Below are 22,443 nucleotides of genomic sequence, written 5' to 3' on the forward strand. Positions count from 1 at the left end.
ATTCTGACTCCCGCTAGCATGAAAATATTTCTCACTCCTATTACATACTACTTTAGACCCAAAGTATCCATCCTGTCATGGAGTATGACCTGGAGCTTGATTGTTTCCAGTAGTATGGTTAGCTGTGCAGTTGGATTACAGCTACAAGCTGATTCACAGCTCAGCATAACATATCAGTTCTTTATTCAATCAATCTGTGCTGTTATTTACCTCTTTCTGCTGAACTCTAGTGGTATTTCGCAGTGTTGTGTTGTCCCCCCAGTGTCCCCCATCCCATTCATGTGTTATTCTGGTAAACTGGGGGAGATTAGTTGAATAATTTAAATGAACTAGTGAGGGAAGAAGGGTATTCTATGTGAATTGGCCAGGGTTCCCAATGACTCTGTGGGTGCTGAACTCTAGTGATAGCCTATTTCTTGTGTGTGACAGCACACAGGTTATGGATACAAAAGAGCATTCTGCATAAGCAGCAGTGTTCTGAATAGGTAAAAGCGTAAAAGAAAGCTCTTTCTAATAGAAGTGATTCTCCTGGATGAGGAATTCAGTGACTTTAGCTTTCAGTTCAGCATCTTGTACGGGAATTACTATCCTTGCAGGACAAACAAACTCCTTTGACTTTTACGTATGATAAAAACAGACCTGTAGTTCACAAATCATTGAACCACTTCCACGTACTGTGACTGCAAGCAGTCAAGGGAATCCTTGCACAACTTGGCACCCTTGTATATTCCATTGGTGCCTAGGATCACTCCAGGAAGTCCTTCAGTCAGTAGAGGGTTGTGGCAATGCTTTTAAGTGACTGGATACACAGATGTTAGTCCAATTCAATTTAGCTCTCTAGATCCAGCTGTTGCCTAAACCTACTTTTCTTCTAATAGGTATACCTTTCTAGCCAGAGAGGAATTCTAGTCCATGAAATTATAATATAAGGGAATTACTGCAATACCATTATAGCCATTATTAAACTGTTACACCGTTATAAAAGCTCTCATAGTTGGGTAGATGTTAGTTTTCAAGGTACTAGTGTTGCCTGATGAACCACAAGGATGTAACATTGCGGATGAAGTTGACCTTAACATTTAGATGTACACTGTTGTGAATTATTATGATATTACTAATTTTACAGTATTTTTTCCTTAAATATGTAGTTGCTGGAGTCATGTGATCATGTAAGAACCATAAATGCCATTAAAAAAACCTATTGCTCTTGAATTCATGGATTAAAGCTTGAAAATGCAAGTTGGATAGCCCTGAAACATGTGATCGTATTTTAGTCATAAATCTCATGTTTTTAACAATTGCAGAAAGCTTGGATTAGTAACAGTTGTTATTGCTCATACAGAGACTCATACAGAGCTATAATCCTCTGTCAGTTAAGACCCAATAGCCTTGTTATGATCTGGAAGGCTGCAGCCCTCAAACCCTTTCAATTTGCTTTACCTTTGCAGAGCCTGATACGATATACAGATGGGCTACGGGCCAGTCAACAGTATTGCCAATTGCCAGGACAAGAGGCCAGATAAAAGCTATCCAGTGTTAATGGCTTTTGTGCAAGAATAACCTAGGCTGGAGTTGAACCCTTACCAGAAAAGGGAGTTCCCTGATTTCCCATCCTCTGAACGTTCCAGGCCTTGCTAAGGGCTCTTCTGCATCTAGGATTAGTGAGGCAAATATGCTCATTGTAAAATGCAAAAGATGATTTATTATACAAAAAGTATATGTTACTGGGCATTGTGAATATAGCTTTATCATAGATACAGACTTTCTAGAACCCAAAAAGAAAAGAAAAACAATAAAATCCACCACAAATGAAAGAGGGTAGGAAATGTATTTAAAAAGCCAAAAAAATAGACCATATGAGCAATTAGAAACAATGTGAAAATTCAGCATGCGGTGTTGCAGACTCCTGAAATGCATGCACTGTGTTCTCAGATGTAGTAGATCTGGCGCTGGCGTCTGTACTTTAGCTACAAGACATCTATCTGGAGCGTAGTTAGTTAAGTTCAGCTTCTGCAGCTGTGCTACTTCGTAACTAATATAGTGGTCTAACTTACTGTCCTATGTTAGATCTTACGCTGAAAGTTCCTTAAATACCTACTTGGAATGACACACAGATTTACCTTCCAAAAGCTAGGTTTTTATCAGTAATTGCTACATAAGGATGCAGGATGCCATCCTTATGTCTGGTTATAAATGAGAGGGTGTTACTGCGGTGTTTCCAATGTCACTTTCTGATGAATGTAAACAAAAGTCAACTATTCAAAGACAAGCTTTGGGCTGTGTAAATCATAACTAGTGCTTACTTTACTCAACACTTCCAATGGCACTTAGCCATCTCAAATACAAGATTATAGTTTTTTAACAGTTTGTGCAATATTTTGGAGAGAAAATGAAGAAGATTCTTGTGTATTTAAATGACCTTGCAGGAAGAATTTAGTAGGATGAATCTAATTACCTGAACTAAAATATAGCTAGGGCATTAGTCTCTAAAACAGTATAGTTCCTGGCTGTACCCTGGAAAGTAGGTGTGCACTTGGTGTTTTGCAGTCACTATAAAGATCAGCTAAAGCTAAAAGACTGAGTGGGAACAATTTTGAACAATTGCTTTTGATGTCAGTCAAAAATGTAACTCCGGCAGCATGAGTCCATGGATTTGATTTTGAAGATGACAACAAAGTCACATCAGCCTTCCAATTTTCTTACTGAAATTGCCTGTATTTTGGTCATATACCATTTTGTTTGAAGGTTACTTGCTGATGAAGGCAACTGAGTAGTTGCATTAGGATGTAGGGGTAGAAAAGTAAGGAATATATTTGACACAGAGTACACCAAAGAATTATGGAGGTGATATATGTCTGTTGGAAATAATTGCTGAAAGCCATGGCACAGTAGAATACCATTATTGCTGCATCTTGTGATAATTGTGCTGTCTACCCATGACATCCCTAGCAAGTGTAGGAGAAGGGTCCTCCAGATGCACTTCAAATACATGGGAACAAATATTTTATGTATATATACAAACATATATATTGAGTATCTGTATGTGTGTATATATATATACATAAAGGACACTAAAATATGCTGCTCCCTCATAAAGAGGTATCCATCTACCCATCTTAATCACTTCCCAGACGTGCTGCGGCATTAATAGACAGACCTAAAGGGAAACAATATCTTAATTTCTTTCAAAATATTCCTCACTTCATTAAATATTTAGGGTACAAAATTAATTGCTTCAGACCTTGTCTTTGATGAATTTCTGCATACACAACCAAAAGAGGTTCATTGTTACCTTCTTTCCAAAACTTTAATGATGGAACATTTTGCGTACCCATGGCAAGCCAAAAAATCTGTTAATGCATTACACTACAGTGCTTGGCATTCATTAGACCACATCTAGAATACTGCATCCAGTTTTGGGTCTCCCAGTACAAAAAATAATCTGAAGCAAGTTCAGTGAAGGGTTATGAAAATGGTTGGGGCCTAGAGCTCATGTGCTAAGAAAAGATACTGAGGGAATATGGCATGTTTAGTCTGGGGAAGGCTTAATAGCAATCTAAGAGCAAACTTCTGGTACTTACAGGGTAAATAGGTATGAAGAAGACAGACCCAGACTCTTTGCAGCAGTGTGTGGCAGGAGAGCAAGAGGCAAAATGCATGAATTGAAACAACTGTTGGAACAGGCTGCCCAGAAAGGTTGTGCAGTCTCCACCCTTGGATGTTTTTAAGCAGTCAAGCTGGATGTAATCACAGAACCACCATAGCATAGTTCAGATTGGAAAGGGCTTCAGGAGATCTCTGGTATGATTGCTTGCCCCAAGCAGAGTCAGCAATGGGAACAGACCATGTTCCTCAGGGCTTTCTTCAGTTCGGTCTTGAAAATCTCCAAAGGTGGAAGCTGCACATCCTTTCTAGGCAAAGTATTCCAATGCTTGACTTCCCTAACGGTGAAAAAGTTTTTCCTTATATCCAGTCAAAACCTTTCTTGTTTCCGTTTATACCCATTGTCTCTTATCATCCTGCCATATATGGCTTTAAAAAGCCTGACTCCATCTTGTTGATAACTTTCTCAAAGACAAGCTCCTACTCAATACGAGAAGAACCACAGGTTCTGAATCTTGACATACACTATGTGCTTGGCTGAAGAGGCACTGAAGCAAGGCTGCTGTCTGTGGGATTATGACTGGACTCGTCTAAGTCAGAATCCCACCTAAATGCAATGATAGTTGCTGCAATAGTAATCTTCTTAAAATCATTAATGGTTTCAACTCATCATAGGAGCCCAGAGCTCAGGGTCAAGTTGGCATGTGGCCCAGTGTGAATTTTTCTGAAAAGAACTCTTCTAAAGCCTCTCCAAACGTCTGGTGATACCCTTTTTGATATGGCTGAAGTTAATCACTGCTTTGCTTATAGACCTGTAGAGAAATGAACAGGTCAACGGTGTAGTAAAGAACTGTCACTTTACTGCAAAAATACAGGCCAGTTAAGATAATTAAATCTCTACAGCACATCCGAGCAGGCTTAGTAAGGAGCGAGTGAAAAAGGGGAGGTGGTTTGTGCAGGAAGCAGTAATGGGATACAGAGCCCTTCACGCTCAGGTCAGTCACAGAATCCCCCAGCAAAATGCTTTGCCACTAATTGGCACCTGTGATGACAGTCTCAGCATAGAGGTCAAGGACTGAATGGAATTTGAAGGCTGAACTAACTACCTCTAGGTCAGACCTGAGGCATGCTGGTAAGGGTCAGGGAATGTTTAAACCTCAGGCTGCCTGTATCATGCCTCTTTTACTGGTAAAGGGAGAGTCTGTTCATTTAGCATTTTTCATGAGTACCAAATATTATTACTCACACTAGGGATAACAGGCTCGAAACAATCATTGGGTTTTAGTAATGTTTAATTCTGTGTAATAGAACACTATGGCGGGATATGCTATATAAATGCTAGTTGTATTACATCTCACCAAGTAGTACTAACTCTAAATTATGCTTGAAAATAAAGTGTAAAACCAATGTAGTGTATCAAAATTATTTTGAAACAAGAAAAGCAAAGAAACAGTGGCATAACCACTCTTTTTATGTACTCTGACCATCAGCTGCTATATAAGTTACATAGTTTGTATTCAGAAACAATTGACATAATCAGATACTGAAAGGTCACAGCAAATTGTTACATGCTGGACCAAAGGAGTCCCTGATGGGTAACTGCTTCTGGTGAGGATGAATATAGCCTGCATGTTTAATGCACCTGGTTCAAAAGTTAACTAGCAGAACATCTTACAGCTCATGCAATAGACCACTAGGACCCTCAGTTCAGTGTAGATTTTGAGACAATGAAATGCAAGCACATGTCCTGCAAAACCTCCAATTTGCTTTGGAAGTCTTGAAAACAAGTACTAGCCAGGGTAAGTTTCAATAGATGAGTAGGTATATTTATAGGTCACTACTGTGATCTTTTTTTATTTCTGATTCACAAAGATGAGTAGCTTGATTAAGAGTTGGCCTGCTTACTGAAATTCCTATTGTAATAAGAAAACACCAGGAAAATATAGAAACGCTCAGTGTTAGATTTCTGCAGTTCATACTCTGTTCACTGATGAATAGGCAGGAGACATTTGAAGGTGATGGATGGAGAAGCAAGGAAGGCAGCGGGACAAAATCACAGGCGTTAGCAGAAGGCTTTGCTGTTTTGAAAACAGTTTTGGTCCCCTTTCCATAACACTAAGTGTTGAAGTGTTTGATAGGTGTTGAATAGTGGTTGCTTGATGTATAGACTACTGAAGGTAGTGCTTTTTTGAGCAGTGTTACTGTCAGAGAAATCGAAGGGTCATAGTACACAAGACTGATATGTGTATGTTCTTACAAAGAAACTCAGAGTTTTATCTGACCAAACATGTGACAATATAACTACTGCAGCTTTCCATGCAAACCATTTTTTAGAAAAAAAAAGTACCTCAGTCTTTTTCCATGGGTAGCGTTGATCCCACGTACTGTTTTGAAAGTTAAAAAGTCAATGGTAGCCAGCAGAAACAGCATAGTCAACACTTCTAAAATAACAGAGAAACATTCTAGCAGCTCAGCTCTGTGGCAGAGCGATGGGAAATGCTTACTTTTCAATGGTGAGTGTTGTGTGCCTTATGCTTTCTGAAACATGAAGGGTTAATAAGGTTTATTAATTCAGCCTCTGCTCTGCATTTCCAGGGAATTTTCTGGACTTGTGTTTCACAAATTCTTCCCTTCCTCCTACGAAATAGGCAATTGTGTAGTAGTTGTTGATGCCTGCTGCACAACTTACAGTGGCATTGCTATGTTAACATTATTTGAGATAATAGAATCATAGAACAGAATGTTTTTAAGATATGTGCATTCAACAACACACCAAGACATAGTTCATTTGACTTCTTAAAAAATGTTTGTGTTTTCTTGCCTTGCCAACAGAGCGGCATCTGGCAGACTGATTTTGAGCAACCGACAGTGACCATTGAACTATAAAGAATGATATATACACAAACTTAGTGAGGATTCTCACTCTCCCCATTTTGAACGAAGAGAAATTAAATTAGTGCCGCAAAATGAGTCTTGTGTATGTGTGTGCTTTGTTTATGTGTGTGTTTCAATATAGACACAGTGGTGCAGGTTACATCCAAGTCATACTTCAGTCTGCTTGAAATTTCAGGCTAGTTGAAGCCTTACCCTTCACCACTCAGAATAGTGGTTTTCCTTTGTTGAATAGTAGTAAACACCTATGGGACCTTCTAGGTTGACTTCCCAGTGGAGGAGGAATCAGCAACACAGTGTGGATGTATTCTAAATGTACCTTGTTTTGTTACATACATCAGTCCTGGAAGAGTAGTCACAAAGTGCAGACAGAAGCCCTCTTCTTCTACAGAATCCCACTGCCAGGAAGTAATTTTGCCTGAAAGGACTGATTTCCATCAAAGAGCAAAGCAGAGAGCAAATTATCCTGCCTTTGACACGACAAAACTTCATCTAACAAAAATATCAGCAATTCTATTATCAACATGTCTTCCAAAGAATGGGTGTTTGCTCACACGCTGGGAAAAGTGCTTGGCAGACTGTGCGATAGTGCCACCTGGTGCTAACTGCCACGGAGAGTGATTTTCAGCAGGAAGAGAGGTCCACACCAGTGCATTAGAGGTACACACGGTTTGAAGTGTTACAGTGCCTTGTGCAGATTAAGAAGCCTATAGTTGTATGTGGTGGTTGATACATGACAAGAACAGTGGTTATTGGCACGATGGATGTGCAAAAAGACCTCTAGGTCTTTACTATTTTTTTCAACAGTAGGTTGGTACACATTTGCACTATTCCTTTCACACTTGCCACTTAAGGAAGATGGAACTAATTTATTGCTGTTTATACACCCTTAGTGGTTTTCCAGACCTTCCCACCAGCACATAATCACAACAGTGTGAGAATGCTGTGTTGCTGCATACAATTGCTCTCTTGTTAGGATCTAACATAAAGAGGTGCTCAGTCAAAGAAGCAGTCAAAACTTTCAGCAAAAGGAGATAAAAGCAAGATGGCAACTCAAACCAGATGGAGTCATGCTTCTTTTGTGTATATAAGATTTCTTGTGCTGATTGTAGCCTTACCTTGCCATATGTAGGTCACTTGGCTGGCAAGCTATTAATGTCTCCTAGATGTGCTATAGTTCTTACGATGATAAATTACTCTCTTTCCTGGGAAAGTGTGTGTTAAGGTTAGCTGTGCATTTACCTTCCTGGCAGACTTAATGTGGGCAGAGGAAAACAATTAACCTATTTAAGAGCAAATATTTTGAGAAAGAAATTGCACAGAGGAAGAACCAAGCAACTTCCCTCATGTAAAGACAGCGTGGTTCAGTTATGTCCAAACAGATCAGTTTAGATTGATGAATGGAAAAGATTTATTTAATGATACTGGTGTTTCAAATTATTTGAATAATTTGTTTATAGCCCAGTCAGAGCAAGTTAAAGTCAGTGAGAAAATTTCATGGTTGAGGGAGAGGGGGGAGTTCGTCTGTATCAAAAAAAATAAGCAGCTGAGTTCACCATCTTAAACTGAAGTCAGTGTTGCAGCTATGAAGGGGGAGATGAATTCAACACAGGTCTTGGCAGGGGAGAATTTAAATCTTTCTGAGGAATGGGAACTTACTGCCTTCCTTTCAGATAAGCAGGCAAAACAAGGCCAGTTGAGAGAATCCAGTAATGAGGCTATGGAGTAAGAATCAATTAAAATGACCAAAGTTATATAAAAGGTTATGGGGGAGGGAGATTCCATCTCCTTTCTTCTTGGTGTTTTGCCGTGTTTAGCTCTTGCACAGAATAATGAACTGAAATGGGGCCTTTATTACCAGCTTGAGAGAGAGAGATTTTGAATTCCTTTTGATTTATGTTATGGAGTGCTTTTATTTTATGGCCTTGAGAAAGACCAGAAAGACCTTTGTATGCTGGACTTCACATGTGCAGCATGTGAAGTGGAGCTGAAGTGGAGCTCACTTGCTTTGACATTGGCTGAGCAGCCATTCACAGTGTTAAGCACATATTTAATCCTCACTTTGACACATTCTCTAGTTATTAAAAGATGCCAGCATTTGCCCAAACTTTTTGTCATTGATGTGTGCTAGGAACTCAGGTATTTGTCTTGGGCACTTTTCAGAAAGCAACGAAGGGCCTCGGAAGCTTGAACCACTTCAGATAGGCTGTGATTCAGTTATGAAGAACAAGAAGAGAATTGAACTGAGCAGGAAGAGACTTAAAGAACAGGTTTGCAGAGCAGTCATTCCTCTTCTGGGGCTAGGGAGACCCTGGGTGCATCCCAGCCAGTAAGATGCAGGGGGTGCTGGAAGGCACTTCCGCTTCAAAGGTGATTTCAATTTTTCCAAAACTGAAAAGTGGCAGTGATTGAAGAAGGGTTGAGTGAGGCAGTAAATGGGACCAGTGTTCCTCATGAAATATCCTGGCTTCAGTTAGTCAGTACAGGGATGAACAGATCCCATACCTGCATATCTTCCTCCTCCTGCTATTGCTTCTTTTGCAGTTGACCACAGAAGCACCTTATTTGTGCAGGGATTTAGGATGGTATCAAAGGTAGCAAATAAACGATGGGATCACTGGGGGAAAGAGAAGAAAATTCAGGGGGAAAACCAATAGAGATTAGGAATGTATGAAAAAGAGAAAGAAAACATTCAGAAGGGAAGGAAAGAAAAAGACTGAGGTTGTAGTGATATGTATAGGATTAAGAAAGAGAATGAATAGGAAAACCTGAGCATCAGCGTTGGTACAGGAAGGGAGAATGGCCTTCTATTCCTAAGAGGGAAAATCTGTGCAAGTTGGAACTGTGTGAGTTGGTTGGTCGAAACTTCCACTAGTAAAATGTAGATTCAGATTGACCAAATAATTTTGTTGCTTCTTGTGGAATTGTTTTAATTAGAAGGAGAAAGTTAGTAAAAAATTGGTATGATCCTTCTGAAAACAAGGCATTTCAGTTTTTTAAATGAGAAAATAAAATTGTAAACACCTCAATCATGTTTTATTTCAGTGAATTAAAAATTTTAATAAGTCTGAAGTCAACAAAAAAGATTAGGTCACTGGAGAAAAAAAAAGGGGAGAAGCTTTGACAAATTAGTGTGAAACTAATTTCTTTAATAATTGTTTTCCAGGTCAGTGATGAAATAAAAACTCAGCTCTTCACACATATGTATTCAAACCACTTACCATTATTTAGTAATATTGTAACATACATGATTTTGTGACTTCTGAATTTGGTGTAGCACATGGGATCACTGATCCATCTGGAGCAACATTCCGTCTCTAGCTTTGCCCAGTTCCTGACATTTTAGTGGAAGACAAACAAACTAAAAAGATAATCAGTTACTGTTCTCCCCTCAGTTTGTGCTGAGCTGCTAATTTAGATAAGTGATTCTGTAAGTAAGCCCTGAACCATAATGCTGTTTTTCCTGATCATAATCTTCCACACCTATGCAGTTATCTTTTGGTCATAACATTATCCAGCACTTTTCTCAAACCCGTCTGAAATGTTTGAATGAATGGCATCCTAATGGCAGCAACTGTCATTATATCCATCATGTGGCTAAATAATGAGGTGCCTAGATACTAAGCAAACAGACTAAAGGGTAATATATGACTGCAGGTTTAACTCATGCTATTGATGCATGAATGTGACAGAACATAGCAAGGAGAATTCTTACCCAGTTAATTTAGTGAGGGTGAAAGTGAGCATGTAAGATGGTTGTTCTCACACAGCTTAATGTTAGGCATCTGGTTTAAAAGCCTAAGTTAAGAGACTAGTATCCCTTGGATTCCTCTATAGTCAGCAGAAAGAGAGAGTTCCTCCACTATCTCTTATAGGAGCAATGCAGAACAGGAGCCTAATCTAACTCTGATTCTTGATTCTAAAATGGTTGAGATTATTCTTCATGTAACATGGATGAGCATGACGCTATTGTTAGTAAATGGATAAATGTATTTACTGTAGATAATAGAGCATATCAGTCATCCATAAGTGTAGTTACAAGCTGTATGAGAATGTGAATGGGAATTTTTTAAATGGTGGTCTAAAATACAAGTAGAACAGTCTTATCCTGTGGCTGGTATCCCAAGTGCTAGAAACTACCTTCTGTTAGAGAAGAAGTTAACCACTATGTGTGTAAATCACAAATAAAATGTTCTCAAAGATAATATTCCTATGTGGTAGGGTTTTACAAGTGTTGATCTGTTGGGAGATAGATGCACTTGCCAATGTCTTTTTTGCTTGGGAGGGACCTATTTTTGGGACTCCCCATTGGCTTCTTTCCCAGATTTTGGAGAGACTCCAGGTCTTGCTGGAACCTGGCCTTGCTGGCAGAAGTGAAATATATTTTCCAGTCCTACTTCACGGGATGCATAGGAACAGAAGTTGGTTAACTGGTAGTGCTCTTAGAAGGTGAGGCTTGTACAAGAATACCTCTGGATTTAAGACTTCAGTGGCAGCTGACTTCACTCACTAAATGCTTCATACAGTCCAGTAATATTTGAATTTAAAAACATTTTTGAAGCATGCATATGTTAAGAACACAGTTTCACCTGATTAATCTAAAATTACTGAATAGAGTTTTTAAAAATAGAATAGGTTTGACTTCTTTGATTTCAGTGTATGATCTTCCAGATGAAGAAAATCTGTAGAAGCTAAAGAAGCCAAAATAACTTTCAGAAGCATACACTGGATGTGCATACTTTTGCTGTTTGCCCATCAAAGGAGATTATCTTAATCAGTAGAGGATAAATAGAACCTGACTTTCAATTAGTAAAAATAAACATGGTGCATTAAAAAGTAGACTTACCAAATCAAAAAAGAGGGTATGAATATCAGTGGGAACAATGTACTCCTTAGATTAAAGCCATTGCTGGTGGCTATTAAAGTCTAGACCAGAGACACTTCAGAGACACATTTTCTCCAGCTGTGAGTAAGGATCCTACACTATGCTACATACCCTCCCCACCCCACTCATATGAATGCACCTACTGTATACACAGTACGGTTGGGTTGTTGCTTCCTGGAACAACCAGTTGTGCGCTGTACAGCTGAGTTGCAAAAGTTGCAAATAGTGTCCAGACTAGATAGCAGACAGATACAAGTGGCTGCAGCTGGAAGATTTCTTCAACCTGCAGCTGAGCAGTAGTCCTGGAAGAGGCAGCCCCAAAAGAGGGACAAGTAAAATTGATTCTTACACAGCTGATATTTACTTCATTTATATTGCATTCTTATTAAGAATCAATATTATATACTGCAAGATAAACTGATTTACCAGTACTATCTTTGTCAGGGAAGCCACTTATGATGCCTCTAAAAGTCTAGTCACTTCTAAAAAAAATATTTATGTGACGGGTATGCAGATATGACTTTAGGGGCTTAACCTTAAGTATCTAGATTTGAACCTTTTGGCTTAAGCCAGCTTGCTTTGTTTTCCTCAGCTTTTCCTACTCACTCAGTTTGATCTTTCAGAATAAGCATTGTTCTAAGGTTGTACCATATAGGAGAGCCTCTGTACACATAAAAAGAGACCTGTTGATATACTGTATGAATCTAAAGTCAAACTGCAATTATGTACTGAAGGGTTGTGGAAATTTTCCCTGAATATTTTACATAAACAAGTTTTTTGTTCATTCAATAAACCTGGAGCACTTCAAAGCAACTGTTTACATTAAGGATGAAACAGAAAATTTTGGTTGGCAGAATTCCATCCTCATGGCTAGAGAGTTGTCAAGCAGATACGTAAACATTAGGGAGCTAATATGTTTATACTGAAGGGACAGCTCAAGCCAAAAGCATAATTTTTAGTTGGAACATCCCCATGTGTTAGTGCATACACACCTATCGGTGGAAACAAAACGACCAGTGTTGGCTGGCAAGTCTGTTTTTGGAGGCCTGGCTTGAAAATTCTACACAAGCAAGTGTTCAAGCCCAGGCTCCACTTCAAATTACTGCAGGCAGAAGCGTTTATGCTTCTTACTGTCATTCTGCTTTTAGAGCTATAGTGAGGCATTTTGGGTCACAATATGTGAAATGGTTATGAAGTCTAAGTTGGGAGGAGGAGGATATAATTTCTAGAAGAGAGCAGAACTGGTGTCTCTTGTGTTATACTGCAGGAACATATGCCTCTCTCATTAGTTCTTGGAAAAAAAACAAGCGAAAGAGTGAAGCTAAGTAAATACTGTAAAGCTGTATTCATGGATATTTATTCAAATGCATGCAGTTCAACCACACTCAGACAGTTTTTCATTTTTATTTTTCATTGTGCCCTCATGCATATGGGCCTTTGTTCATCCCACTTCCTGGGAAAGGCTGCATATTTATAGGCAGTTAAGAAAAAGAGGCTAATGATTTATTTACAGCTTGGAGGAAACAATAACTGACCATGTAACTCATGAGCAGCTTCACAAAGTACCAAATAGACAAAATAATTTAAAAAACAATAGTTTTTCAAACCCTGCCAGGCTGTAATATACTTACGAATAAAGTTATGCATAACCAACAGCTTCATAAATACCAAAGTCTGTTTGCAGAAAATAATGAACAAATGTTTTAGTCATGCCATACATAGTTTATTACAGATAAAAACCCTGCATACCTAATTGCAAGATTTGCTCTGTGTTCTTCTCTTGTGTGTGTAAGGAAGTGAGGAAAATAATTACAGTGGACCATATTTACCAGCATAAAATAAATGCTCTGAAAGAGAGTGGTCTAATAGTATGAAAGCCTTTTACTAGTTGTAGAACTGTTTCTGTGGAGCTATTTAGCAGAGTTCTTCAGGGTTACTATTGTTGATGGCTGGCATCAATACCAAATAAGAGCATCTGTGCATAGACTAGGCCATGAAAAAGTTGAGTTTCTTGTCAAAAACCTTGTTGAGAACGATTTGTTGAAATAATATAGTTTACAGCATTATCCTGTGTTTGCACAGCTGGAGCAGTGCAAACATAGAAAATGGCAAAAAACTACGCCAAACCAAACCAACCTATCAAGACTTCTGGGGACTGAGCTGTTTCTCAGCCGTTATGAAGCCAGCTAAGTTGACCTCTCACCTCTTGCTCTCTTCCCAACACAAGAGATACTACAGGGACATGAAGGGTAGACCAAACCTTCAACTGCCAGAAATTAGAGCAACCAGTAAACTTTATTAGGTTATGGTGAAGGCCAACACATCCCCTGCTGGCCCAGGGGAGCAGGAGAGAGGTGTAGAGTTCAGCTCAGTTTAGAGTCTGGCTGTCGCGCTGCTACAGCCTGTCTTAGCTCTTGTTCATTTAAGCAATGAAAGAAAACAAGTGAGTCACTGTTCAATACAGATAATTGGTCCTGGATTGGGGTAGGGTAATGAACTAATAATCTCTTGACATATCTTCTAGCTCTATATTCTAGAGAACAATCTTTCAGTGACTACAGTTTTCAAATGTGGACCTGAACTTTCACATCTATATTTAGCTTTCAATTCATTATGCTTCCTGGTGCTGAAATGCAAGGGCTCATTTTGAGTAGAATCAGCAAATAAACCTCCTCTAATTTTGATTTCTCATAATCCAAATCCCTACAAAACCAAAAGTAAAGACAAATCACGCCTTAATTTGTTAAAAAGAATTGAGAAAGAAAGAAAAGAGAATAAGGTGATGTGAGGCTATTTCTCTGCTTGAGAACCCCAAGGGCAAACTTACTGGCTGCTTGCTCACCGTGGATGGGATCAACCAAAGAAGTACATCCAAGGGGATCTGAACAACATTCTTTCCACTTTTTTATATTCTATTATGATGCCAGGTTTTTGAAAGGATGTTAAGAAAAAGTTGGCAATTAAAGGCGGGAGGGGAAAGAGCAAGATCATAATTCAAGCCTTCAGCCTGGCTGTTTTTCCTGTAACTGTGGTGCAATGCCAAAACCGCTTGCGTGCAGACTTCAGGCGTAATTCTGATCACTCTCACCTCTGATAAATTTCAAGCCAAGAGGTGGAGATGGTAGAACATCCATACTGTCAAGAATCCTGGCATTCTCCCCATTTTTGTGAGCAGGATCCACCTGCCAGGCGCTGATTGATTGAACCATCTGGCTTTGCATTATAACTGCAAGAATGCAAAACTTGCACAAAACCAGATAGGCATCATCTGTGCAAGGCACTCATTGGATTCAAAGTCACTACATTAACATTGAAAATGGCATGGCAAAAATGACAGATTTGTTATGTCTCGTATCATCCAGATGATTGTCTTCAGCGAAACATAGTTATAGAGGAAATGCACATCTGATTAGAAAATTAACCTCAGTCATTAGACAGTAGAGAGAGAAAAGCTCTACCCCATCAGTGACAAACAAACACTGTATTGATCTGTAATTGCTGGTGCATATCAATCCTTTCTCTTATGTGACACGATTTCAGAGAAGAGATATAAATTTAAGAGGTAGTAGTTTTATAGTGGTATAACTTATGTAAAGGTTAAAAGGTTAAAAAAACCCCAACACTAAATGAGTTCAGTTTAGTTTTCTCTGTGTTTGTTGAGGCATGTCACAGGCAAGGTCAGGGATTGCTTTGACCCTAGCAGTGTTTATCTCCAAATGAGGGACTTAATACACCCTCTATTCTTTGCCAGGTGACCCAAGTAGCACACTTAGTGTTTTGTTAGATAAAATTAATAATATTTTTTCAGATCCTAAAGTAAAAGGTGAGTGAACTGTGAAATAGGCAATTCTGACTCTTTGTGCCTCTTTCAGCAAAAATTTCTCTGTAAGACTTCTTCCCTTACAACTTCCCTTACAATCATATAATGCCTCTGAATCATCCAACTTTCCCAAGCAGTGAAAGGCACCAGTGGCTGATGAAGAGTGTGAGACTTTATCAGTGTTTTCAGGAGTCAAAAGCACAGCAGAAACTGGACAGAAATATTTGACAGTGAAAGTAGTGGATTCCTTAGTGATTATTTCTAGTGCTCTGCTAGAGAAACGTAAGGCACGTTGCAAGCTTTGGTTAGGGATTTTTTTCTTTCAATCTGTTGCATATCATATAGTTAATATTATCTAGTAACACGGTCTGGATTAAGTTACTGGAAGTACTTGTGTTTCTCAGTTCATGAAGAATACCTTTAGAAGTATTCTTAAGGCTGCAGTTCAAAGTTGTGCATATATGTAGGGAAAATCCAACACACATAGAGATATGCCAGTTTATTCATGATCTGTGTAGTCTTACAGTCCTTTGGCTCTGCTGCTCATTGAACTGAAGGGATCATGTGGAATAAATATCACATTAAGTTGTGATTCAAGACTCTCTCATAATACAGAAACTCAAAGATGCAGATGTGCGTTCTACTGCTTGACTTTGTGGTAGGATTAATGTCCCTTGAAATTGTGTCCATGTATGTGCGTACATGTGTGTGTGTTTCTAAGATTAAAAAGGAAATCTGCATAGTACTTATCCCATCCTACACCAACAGCAGGGTTATGTCTGGAAAACCCATGAGTATGGAATAGATGTCTTCCATCTGAGGTGCTGAACTAACATTAGCTGGCTGCAGAAGAACATTGCTTTTGCAGGGCAGAAGGATCAATCCTGGATCTCAAGGTGTATTATGAAAAGTTTGTGTTTTTCAAAGTTCAAGGTATCATGTTTTTCTATGTAGTCTCTCAGGATAGAAGAGTCTCTACCCAAAGGACTGTGATGTAAGCTTCTGGTACCATGTATTGTACCAGGGAATGGAACTGGAAACTTGGTAGGAGAGGCCCAGAGAAAATAAAATTTTGCCGGATGAGCAACAGGGAAGACAAAACATACAGCAGCAGCAGGCCTGGGGGATGGGAGAGTAGTAATCTGTGTATTTCTCCCCACATCTGGTTTTCCTCTCTTTGTCATCATGAGATTTGTTACTCTGATACATGCCATTACAGAGTGAGCTCTGAACCTAGTGTATCCTTGCAGGCCCTAATTCCCTCAGGCTGGTTTGTGCTATATTGATTCTTTAATAACTGTGGTTATCCCAGCAGAGTCCATATCCAAAATGAAATGAATTTAAAAGTAGTTTCTGAATACTGAAGAAATTGTTCAGAGTTTTTCAATAACAGCATATCTTAATATCTATTGTTTACTTCTACCAGACCCATTGTATTATACATACTATTTGCTGTACTAAAACTGTAATGTAAACCTACAAAGTAATTTTGTTATACCAAGTTTACTTCTCTGGGTAGAAAATAACAAATTCTCCCACCCTTTAATTTACATGTCAGATCTTGAATCCAGTATTATTCTCTCTCTCTCATGTGAGAAAATTATAAGCAAGATTTACAAGGAAGTTATGGAAGGAATAATTTTTTAATTATTATTAAATCTTATTTATTACTTGCCGAACACTGATGAGGCATTTGACATTGCATAGATGCATTTGAGGGAGCTCTGCTCTGCATCTGGTGGTTGAAAGGGACAGTCATGTTCCTGTATGTGGGGATATAAATATATGAAGAGGCAAAAGATGCTAAAACACTGAAAAGGGAGCACGTATCTTTATCCTGTATACTTCAGTATGGAAATAGTTGAAGAATAATAGAAACTGTAGCTCTTCTGATTCAGAGGTGTCTTATCTGTAATATGTGAAAATAAGCTTTTGAGCCAGTCATTTGCTGCAATATTAAATTTCTCCTTTTGCAAGTAAAGGATGGTCACTGAACAGGCCTCTTGGTATCTTTGTCAAAATGTACATCTAAATGACTACTATGAGGAGGTGAGAAGGCTGTATGCCTTTTATCTACCCTCTAGCAGACATGTTTAGGACTCCCTTTGACTTTCACTGACATTGGTAGCAACATCTGTTAAAGATTATTTCCTCATTTTCAAAATCCAGTCAGATGAGACAATATGTAGAGTTACAGTAAACGTTTTACGTAAACCTGTCTTTGTTTGCTAGTAGTACAGTTGAGAGAAGCCCTGCCCAAAGTAAGTGACATCGTCTGAAGCTAGGTTCAGAGAAAGAGAGGGTGGTGGAAGGTATTCTTGAAAAGAGACAGAAATTTGACATTCTCCAGCCTCCCCTCTTAGCCCAGCATCAGATTAATATAGAGAACATGGGCCTCTTGGTGGACAGCATCATGCAAGCAGGTGAAACGGGGATCCCTGCTGAGTTACAGACTTACTTGTATGAAGGCGGTAGTAAGCTGAGGTGCTTTAACATACCCGTAGTGTATATATCTCCTCTTCACATTACTAGAAAATTAGATTTATATTGCTCGAGATAAATGAGGAGTATAGTTAACAAACAAAGGGACTTGGCTATTGGGCTGTCAAATAAATAAAATAAATAAAAGTAGAGCAATAGAAGGAAAATGTATTAAAGTAAAAAGAATCTTTTTTGCTGGCATTTTATGCTTTTTGAATACAGTCTTAACCTGGTGTGTTTGTGTTATATCTATGAAATACACATGAACGTTGTTAAGGAAAGGAGGGGAGAGTCTTCCTTCAGCTGGTGATTAGTTTGTTATAGCCAGCCTTCATAATTTGTACCCTTTTGAATTAAGATTACCCAGAGGCTCTGCTTACTCATTAAAATTTGATTCAAACACACTGAAACCTAACAAAAGGTTTTCAATAATGATAATGAACCTCATGTTTTATAGTGTGCTGGTTTTGGCTGGGATGGAGTTAATTTTCTTTATAGTAGCTAGTATGGGCTACTATAGTAGCTAGTAGGTAGTCTTTTGAAGCCTTATTAAAGTTAGTGATGAGTTCTACAGGTCATTTTATACATTCTTGCAAGGAAGCTGGGTGCCCAGCAGCATTGACTAGAATTCCATATCACAGTGTTGATATCACTAGCAAACATGATATTTAAATAAGGGAATTAATGAGAAACTAGAACTGTCTTCCAAAGTGCTGTAGCTCATTCTCCAGGAAAAAAATAATTGATGAAGATTACTACAACACACCCCTGTTTGACCTTTTCCACTTACATCCACAGCAAGTTTTACACGATGTTGAGATACAGAGTACACTTTAAAATGTGTATGGGAAAAATTGACTGTGTCTTTCTGAAGATACCTATTTTCAAAATGTTACTGAATGTGCAAAAATTAGTGATGTTTCATATAATGAACTGTATGAAGCTGTACCTGCACCGAGTCATGGCAACAACACTCACATACTAACTAGACTTGTGTCTGGTTGGCTCTGGCTTTATGACATTCATTATAGCTACATGCATTAGTCACACCACTGGCACTTTGGTAGGTGATGAGAGCGGCCAGTCAGACAGCGACACCAATGAGCACTACAGATCTCAGAACAGTTCAAAGCAAATCGTCACTGAGTCGGAACTGTACGAGCTCATTCCAGTGCACCACCTTCCTGACAAAGTCAGCCCTTTTTCTGCTTTTCTAAACAGATCATAAATTTGTTTGTGACTCAGTCCTATGTAGTTTACTTCAACAAATTTTGTCTTTCAGTTACACAGTTTGCCTACACAATTTATAATTGGTCATCTAAGATGCAAATTAGTCTTTGTTTGAACTTTGAAGTTTAATAAACAGCTTTCGCTATTTTCTTAATATTTGTGAACATTCAGAACTGCTGCGTTATATGTGACTAATAAAATCTTTTCAGAGCATGCATGTGTGCCGTTAAATAATTAATTGCTTACAGCTTTATTCTTGCAAGCAACAGAGAATGTTCACAAACGTATTTTTATTTCATTTTCCCAAAGCTATACTGAACCATATTTACATGACACAGTCTATCATTCATTATTTACAAGAATTTTCTAAAAATTCGTGAAAGGGAAAACATGGAATTTGGTAGATAAGCTATTACCAAAAATTTAGGTAATTCATACAAGAAGGATCAAACTTCAGTGAGACTATTACCTTTAATTTAGTTGTTTCACACAGCAGCTTCTGCCATATAGAAAAATTATTTTTTTTTCTACTATAGTTTGCCTATTGATTTTTATACAGTCAGTTGCCACCTTGATCCCCATTACGACAGCTAAATAAGAACTTTTTAAAGACTTTAAAAAATATTTTTATTTTTTTATTATAAATTTAGTAAACTAACATGAGTAAAGTGTTCATGAAAAAGTCATTAAATCTCTTAATGTTGTATTAAACTCAGACATTTAATCTCTGAAAGAAAATGGTGGATTCTTAATCATTAGAACAATTTTTTTATTAATCCTTTTATAAGCCATTTAGTTTCATCAGGGCCAGTTTCTAGTAATGTCAATTTAATGTGCCATTCTTCAGAAAATTCCAAAACACTGCCAGCTGCTGCTTGCCTTGAAATGAGACGGAGCATTAGCTCCCCTTTCTACATTTAGGTTCTCTGCCATAACTTCATTCCCAATCTTTCGTAGTTTCTACACCATTTAAACTCTAAGTAGAATCATGGAAACATATTATATGCAGTGCTGGGTTTTAGCTCTAGTGGTCAACATGCAATCTGATGCACAGATTTTCAGGATTGCCCAGCTGAGGTCTGACTGATGATGTGACAAACTATTCAGAGCAGAAATCACTTGGATAAAACAAAGAAGGTTGTATCTTTCTCTCCTTGTGGTCTGATGAACATGTATCTTTAAAGTAAGAGTGCCCCACTGAGTTCTACTTTGAAATCTAAAAAATATGTGCATATAAAAGATGTATGTATGGGTGAGAAAGAGAAAACTATTATTAACATGAATATCCGTTAGTGCTTCACAACTGACAGGTGCCTGTATATATCAGCGTATCACCAAAAAAGAGATGTTACATTTGAGGGGAAGGAAATTCACCAACTACTCAAAACTTTTTCCTGGTTTAACTGTATGAATTATATATTCTTGGTCCATTTGAGACAATGTTGTCCTTGGTCTAAAAACTCTTATGTAATTTCTCTTCAGTACTGCTAGACAAGCAGTTCCTCCCTCTTCTGGGTACATCTATTTCTGCATTTCTGTGCAATAATGCTGGATGATAGAGAAAAGACACTTTGTCATATTGCCCTGTAAGATCACAGAGCACTTCCATTATAAGGAGAGACAGTGCAGCATCACTAAAGGGTTGTTCAAAATTGATCATAAATAAGAGACAAGAATGGACATCAGAAATTCAGTTTAGGAGAGGTAATATCCCCTTTTTTTCACTATCCTGGTTTTACTGTGGAAAGAAATACATATAGATTAGGGTTTCAGGCCTTTTCCCCAGACTGTCGTGTCCTGTCGCCTCCACCCCCCCGCCCCCAGTTGAAGCTCTGGAGACAGAATCAAATGCCCATAAAATACTTCCATAATTAGCATATCAGAGTCATTGTCCAATGTTTGCAATTTTTTCCCTTTGGCTTTTAAAGAAGGTGAGATGAATTATGTTTTTATAGTGTCTCTTTCTTAGTTTGCAAGGGATTATTAAAGATGTTTATTGCATTTTGGAAGGCATGGACTTGTTTCTGTTCCACAGAGAACCATCTGCAAAGGATTCCAACCTGTAGGCTTATCCCATAGGCAGAATACTCCACAAGCAGAAATATTCCAAAACTCCATTTAGCCAATAATGAAGCAAAAGCAATATGGTTTACTCAAAAAGAGAGGCATATTATGAAAGAAGTCAGTACAGAGGAAAATACAGATATTTTATAAGAGCACAAAACACCACCCATGTATTTCATCTCCAAAGCTAGGAGCTGTGGAGACCAAAACAAGTACAAATACTGAAAAAATGGAAAAAATGGGTACAGCTCCTTTCAGCTTCATTAACTCAGGTCAGATCTCAATCTATTATTAAGCTTTTAAAAGCTCTTCAGTATTGATCTTTTCTTTTTCTGTAGTTTCTTGTGCTTTTTCTTCCTTATCTTGTACTTTAGAGAACAGATAGGGAAGCTGATGGCCTAGATTCTGCTCTTGGATTTGCCACACTCTACCAATGGCATTTGACATACTGAGGCAAATAGTCTCTTTAGGCTATAATATAAAATTAAGATGTTTATCTACCTACCTCAGATGTTTCAAAATAAATTCATTAGTGTTTGTGATGCTTTCCATTTTGGTGAGAGCCACAGAAAATAGTGATAAATTCACTCAAAGTTTGCAATGGCAATACATAATGGATGCCACATTTTTAAACAGTTGTGGAAGAAGTTTATGCTTTTACATAGAGGAAAATCTCATTTGCACGTGCAACTTAATCTGTCCCCCTTGCTAGAAGATACTTGGAGGCAAAGTAACTTCACAACCATTATGCATTGCTTCTGCTGTGACGTGGTTTCAACTCAAAAGTCTAAATCGCTGGGACTTTGAAAGTAAGTCTGTGGAATAATAATGCATCAGCCTTGTGAGTCATTCCTGTGAACAGGGACTTTTACAAAGCATTAAAAATGGAATAGAATTCATAGTATGAAAACACTGTCACTAATGCACTCTCTCAATCTGTTCTGTTGTAGAAATTTGTGAAGAGTGCTTTACACACTGATAGAGCTAATAGAGTATGAGGTGGAACACTAATTACAGTACAAAGCAGTACTTAAAAACCCTTGACAATACTTAGCTACAATAATGTACCCTATAGACTTTTTCTAAGCTTCAGCATTTCAACCTGGGGTTCAGTCTTCAGTTTTTACTCAGAACAGCTTCAAGCAAAGAACCAAAGTTGACGTCAGTGGGAGTTGTGCCTAAATAAGAACAGCAGATTCTTGCCCCTGAATTGTAACTCTGTGTAACGTAGTTTTCCTGCTAGTTGGGACACACATTTATATACCTCTTTATGGAAGATTTTCATTTGTCAAGCTTGCAGTGGGACAATGAAAACTGGCTAACCTTACCCATAAACTTAATGGAGCCCTGGGGGCATCTGGGAGGGATACTGTAAGAGCACTCACTACTTTCCATTTGAATGTTACATTATTTCTTGAATTTAACTGAACTGAATTCAAGTAAGACACTGTCTCTTCGCTTTTATAAT

The sequence above is a fragment of the Mycteria americana genome, chromosome 14, assembly GCF_035582795.1.
Source record: "Mycteria americana isolate JAX WOST 10 ecotype Jacksonville Zoo and Gardens chromosome 14, USCA_MyAme_1.0, whole genome shotgun sequence".
Taxonomy (NCBI): domain Eukaryota; kingdom Metazoa; phylum Chordata; class Aves; order Ciconiiformes; family Ciconiidae; genus Mycteria; species Mycteria americana.